This window comes from Megalobrama amblycephala, linkage group LG1 (genome assembly GCF_018812025.1).
Source record: "Megalobrama amblycephala isolate DHTTF-2021 linkage group LG1, ASM1881202v1, whole genome shotgun sequence".
Taxonomy (NCBI): Eukaryota; Metazoa; Chordata; class Actinopteri; order Cypriniformes; family Xenocyprididae; genus Megalobrama; species Megalobrama amblycephala.
Genome location: NC_063044.1, coordinates 30,867,700 through 30,874,068, shown reverse-complemented (window position 1 = coordinate 30,874,068; position 6,369 = coordinate 30,867,700). Strand labels below are relative to the sequence as shown.

Genomic DNA, 6,369 nt, shown 5'->3' with positions numbered 1-6,369 from the left:
CCGGTATCGGCCCGTCGCAAATGTGCACAGCGCGCCAGAAACGGCCCATCCCCGTTTATATATCTACCATACTGTTCATTCATTTTTCATTTAAATACCCAGCCAAAACGTTTTCTTACATTTTAATAATATAAATTATAATACATAAATAACATTGCTTAAATCTATACAAACATCACATTATTATGAAAAACAATTATATGTCCAGTTGAAAAGAACTCAGTTGATCTGGTTGGCATGAAAACATTTTATTTACAAAACAATTACAAAACTATATTACATCAAATAACAGAAATTGTTATACAATTAAATGTTTACCACATTTTGAAAAAAATATACACTAGTATTTACTTATACACAGAGTGTAAAATTGAATAAGTATAGACAAACTTAATGTTTTAAATACATTGGTAAATGGAAAAAGTTTTGCTGTTGTACTTAGGAAAATAATGAGCTGAAGCTGAACTCTGCAGGCAGGAAGATCTCCAGGAACAGGATCAGGCACCTCTGCAGGACTTCATTACATAAAAAAAAAACTAACTCAAAAGACAAAACAACAACAAAACCTAAAAAATAAAATAAAATAAACCTCCAGCTGTACAATTGAAGATTTTTTTGAAGATTAGTCTTTTATTATAAAACTGAAGATCATCTTCTATCACAACTGCAGTGCTTGAAGGACTTGTGCTTTCGTTTCGTTGACCACAATGACAGAATCAGTGATGTCTGGTTCTCCAATGCCTCCTGAAATAAGCATAGAGGGTCCAACTGTAAGTTTCACTCAGTAGACTAAAAGTAGACCGTTACATTCACTGACACTAGCAATTCTGTTAATGCATTGAATACTTACGTTTCAAGTCTTGAAGAATTGTAGGTCCTGGAGGGCTACGGTGCGTTTCATGGTGACATCATGCACACCCTTCAAAGTCAAGCAAAAATTAACAACTTTATTTTATATACAGTGACAGTGATGGAGGTAGTAAGTGTTGACAAATTTTAACTCACCTGAAGATCATAAACATTTAAAATATCACGCAGAGTCTCTGAAATCTTGTTGATGCGTGCCGTTTTCAGTGATATGGTGTAACTTTGTACAAACCTAGAAAACCAAAACCACACAAGTGTATAACCAACAGTGGATGTAGAAAAGAGAAAGTCAGGTCTGTGTGCAGTTATCTGAGGAAACATCACGCAACTAGCATTTCAACTCAACTGAAGTTACCTTAAGTGTTGAAGCTCAGTCTCCAGGAAGTATCTAGTTCAGCCTGCAAGTAAACAAAGATTGTAAAGGTTTACTAATCATAGATAAAGCTACTGATAGTTTATTCACATGAATGTAGGAATAAAATCACATTTCTCAGATCAGTGTGCTTAACAAAAAGCAGCAACACACTTATATAATGTAGGACTGCGATGACAGGGAAAAAACGTAGGTAACGTTAACATTGTTGCCCTACGTTTTCTTCATTAAGATATCCTTACAAAATCAAATAAGAAAAAAAAAAAAAAAAAAAACAAAACTATTAAATACTTACATTTTATGTTGGCTCCAGACGCTTGTGAATATCTGCTACGCTGAAAGGATTCTTCAGGTAACGTCGGTTAGAGCAATGATGTGACGTGGATGACAGCAGTTTACGTCGCTCAGTAAACTTAGAAATTTTCATTAAAGTAGTGGCGTTTACTCAGGTAGGTTTACATTCCACCTGTAAAAAGCAAATAGTATACAAGTATCTATTAATAAAGGCAACATGGTCTAACTGAATGTGCCAAACTTTACTTGAACTTACTAGCTTTCTCATTGACTCCAACATCTAGTTCAGTCAGAAGATGATGTCTATGGTGTTATTTCTTCAGGGCTTGACCTGCTCGGTGTCTGGAGATTAAAATCTGCCATTTCTTCAGCGATGATAATGCTTCTCTTGTTTACTACAAAACAGACAAATATTAAAAGCAATTTATGGCATGAGAAATAATCACTAATTCATGTTCGTCTTAACATGCGGAGTGAAGAAGCAGCTAGTAGCAACAAAAGCTGTGATTGTGTGTTTGTGTTTTCCATGTTTTAGCAGTCATAAGCATCTGTAAAAGTAAATTCTGCTCACATTTAGCAACTGAAGATGATCCCAGACATACTAATGCATAGGACTGCAGTGCATTATAATCATAACAAAAAAAAGCAGTGAAACTAGCTTATGTAACTAGCGTATGTATTTAGTTAATTGAGGTTATTTGAAAACAATGATCTTCTATGACAGTATAAACATCCTCTTCACTCACCTTCTTGAAGAAACATGGAATAAAACAACTTTTGCTTATTACAATTGCATGTATATAAATCTATGAGCGTGCTAAAAACAAACAAACCTGATCTTTCTCCTCTGAATGCGGGACCGCCATCATCCTCTTCCTCAGCTCTTTGTTTGCAGATCGGAGTATTGCTCGTCAAAGTTTAGTGCAGCGTAAACACTCGAGATCCACATAACAATGCTTCGATCAAAGATGAAAAAGATTTTGTCCGTTTATTAGCTGTAGTAGCATACCGAAAGTTTTCAGACAAGCCAAGAAAGCCGCGTCCACGGCAGTCAAGTGAAGTTAACAAGCTCCTTGATAAGCGTCTGCTAAGTAAAAATACTACAAATGTAAATATGCGTCGATGCTTACCAGAACTGTTTTCTCGACATGACTCCATACATTAATATGTAATCCATTGTTTTGCTCGCGTCCGCTCCAAACCACTCAAACAAAGTATTCATAAACGCCTGATCGGACGTCTGATTGCATACTGACGCGTCAAAAGCGCGCGTTTTTACAGCAAAACGCGCGTCCTCGACGTGTGATTTACCATAAAAACGCGCGTTCTTAACGCGCGCTTTTGTATCATGGAAACCGCACGTCGAGGACGCGCGTTTTTGTGTAGCCTACCAAAACGCGCGTATACCTATGTCTGAAATTAGGCCATAACTTGTAGGCTACAGTCACCTTTGATAACAGATTACTCCAAATTGTAATGTTGAAGCATTTCCTATAAAGCTGCTTTAAAACTATAGGCCTAAGTTGTGAAAAGCGCTAAACAAATAAATGTAATTTTAACTGATCAGGGCTGGGTTTCCCGATAACGTTGTCTCTTAGCGCGACTCATGGGATGTTATAAAAGTAATCCAAATTGCAAACTAAATCTATATTGTAATTTATCTATATTCAGAGCCCCCATCAGTGTGAGTTTAAGGCGACTGTTATTTAGAACAAAGTTTTAATTCCTTGGAGACGCGTCACGCAGCTGACAGACATGTGGTATCGCGTTTATATCGTGTTTTTCTTTTTTTTTTTTTTTCTTTTTTTTTTTTTTTTAATATTCACTAAAATTGTTAACTATATCATGCATTTTATGATATATTCCGATTGTAAAATATGTGAAAGTGAATGTGTTTTGTTGCGCGATGAGTTTGCAGTTAGAGCTATCAGATATACGAAATCTTCCCCGAAATACATAAAAGTATGTGGCCCGTGAACTGGGAGAAGAATAGAGTAAACTTTATTGTTTCATAAACAATGTGTATCTGATATGAATAAAACACGTCAAATTATAACTGGCATAAAGTTGGTTTGACGTTAGACGTTTGATATTCGCAAATTTAGGGACCGTCTGTAAAGTTACATCCGAAATTGGTATACATGATTCTAACTTCAATAACATTTGAAGGGAATAATTTACAGTCATAAAACCCACTGTAAAGTGTTCATCTACATGTCAGCTATGATGCACACCTTTTAGATTTTTGATATTTATTAAAATAAACTGTCAAATCACGTGTAAAAATGGCTATTTTTCACTTGTATATACGCTCATACATAAATATGCCATAATTTAAAGCTCAATAACATTTGAAGGGAATAATTTACAGTCATAAAACCCACTGTAAAGTGTTCATCTACATGTCAGCTGTGATGCACACCTTTTATATTTTTGATATTTATTAAAATAAACTGTCAAATCATGTGTAAAAATGGCTATTTTTCATTACTGTATATACGCTCATACATAAATATGCCATAATTTAAAGCTCAATAACATTTGAAGAGAATAATTTACAGTCATAAAACCAACTGTAAAGTGTTCATCTACATGTCAGCTATGATGCACACCTTTTATATTTTTCATATTTATTAAAATAAACTGTCAAATCATGTGTAAAAATGGCTATTTTTCATTACTGTATATACGCTCATACATAAATATGCCATAATTTAAAGCTCAATAACATTTGAAGGAATAATTTACAGTCATAAAACCCACTGTAAAGTGTTCATCTACATGTCAGCTATGATGCACACCTTTTATATTTTTGATATTTATTAAAATAAACTGTCAAATCACGTGTAAAAATGGCTATTTTTCACTTGTATATACGCTCATACATAAATATGCCATAATTTAAAGCTCAATAACATTTGAAGGGAATAATTTACAGTCATAAAACCCACTGTAAAGTGTTCATCTACATGTCAGCTGTGATGCACACCTTTTATATTTTTGATATTTATTAAAATAAACTGTCAAATCACGTGTAAAAATGGCTATTTTTCACTTGTATATACGCTCATACATAAATATGCCATAATTTAAAGCTCAATAACATTTGAAGGGAATAATTTACAGTCATAAAACCCACTGTAAAGTGTTCATCTACATGTCAGCTGTGATGCACACCTTTTATATTTTTGATATTTATTAAAATAAACTGTCAAATCATGTGTAAAAATGGCTATTTTTCATTACTGTATATACGCTCATACATAAATATGCCATAATTTAAAGCTCAATAACATTTGAAGAGAATAATTTACAGTCATAAAACCAACTGTAAAGTGTTCATCTACATGTCAGCTATGATGCACACCTTTTATATTTTTCATATTTATTAAAATAAACTGTCAAATCATGTGTAAAAATGGCTATTTTTCATTACTGTATATACGCTCATACATAAATATGCCATAATTTAAAGCTCAATAACATTTGAAGGGAATAATTTACAGTCATAAAACCCACTGTAAAGTGTTCATCTACATGTCAGCTGTGATGCACACCTTTTATATTTTTGATATTTATTAAAATAAACTGTCAAATCATGTGTAAAAATGGCTATTTTTCACTACTGTATATACGCTCATACATAAATATGCCATAATTTAAAGCTCAATAACATTTGAAGAGAATAATTTACAGTCATAAAACCAACTGTAAAGTGTTCATCTACATGTCAGCTATGATGCACACCTTTTATATTTTTCATATTTATTAAAATAAACTGTCAAATCATGTGTAAAAATGGCTATTTTTCATTACTGTATATACGCTCATACATAAATATGCCATAATTTAAAGCTCAATAACATTTGAAGGGAATAATTTACAGTCATAAAACCCACTGTAAAGTGTTCATCTACATGTCAGCTATGATGCACACCTTTTATATTTTGATATTTATTAAAATAAACTGTCAAATCACGTGTAAAAATGGCTATTTTTCATTACTGTATATACGCTCATACATAAATATGCCATAATTTAAAGCTCAATAACATTTGAAGAGAATAATTTACAGTCATAAAACCAAATGTAAAGTGTTCATCTACATGTCAGCTATGATGCACACCTTTTATATTTTTCATATTTATTAAAATTATTTGTCAAATCATGTGTAAAAATGGCTATTTTTCACTACTGTATATACGCTCATACATAAATATGCCATAATTTAAAGCTCAATAACATTTGAAGGGAATAATTTACAGTCATAAAACCCACTGTAAAGTGTTCATCTACATGTCAGCTATGATGCACACCTTTTATATTTTTGATATTTATTAAAATAAACTGTCAAATCACGTGTAAAAATGGCTATTTTTCATTACTGTATATACGCTCATACATAAATATGCCATAATTTAAAGCTCAATAACATTTGAAGAGAATAATTTACAGTCATAAAACCAAATGTAAAGTGTTCATCTACATGTCAGCTATGATGCACACCTTTTATATTTTTCATATTTATTAAAATTATTTGTCAAATCATGTGTAAAAATGGCTTTTTTCATTACTGTATATACACTCATACATAAATATGCCATAATTTAAAGCTCAATAACATTTGAAGGGAATAATTTACAGTCATAAAACCCACTGTAAAGTGTTCATCTACATGTCAGCTGTGATGCACACCTTTTATATTTTTGATATTTATTAAAATAAACTGTCAAATCATGTGTAAAAATGGCTATTTTTCATTACTGTATATACGCTCATACATAAATATGCCATAATTTAAAGCTCAATAACATTTGAAGAGAATAATTTACAGT

General features: G+C 32.2%; 1 long non-coding RNA gene across 1 annotated transcript; it reads right to left on the bottom strand.

Annotated features, from left to right (window-relative positions):
• Window positions 1-323: 323 nt before the first annotated feature.
• On the bottom strand, window positions 324-2,804 carry LOC125249779. The gene is made up of 7 exons (XR_007180639.1): window positions 2,665-2,804; window positions 2,368-2,490; window positions 1,791-1,929; window positions 1,536-1,706; window positions 1,006-1,265; window positions 851-919; window positions 324-744 (listed from the first exon to the last, which is right to left on the bottom strand). It is a non-coding gene; the product is annotated as an uncharacterized LOC125249779 (long non-coding RNA).
• Window positions 2,805-6,369: the final 3,565 nt, after the last annotated feature.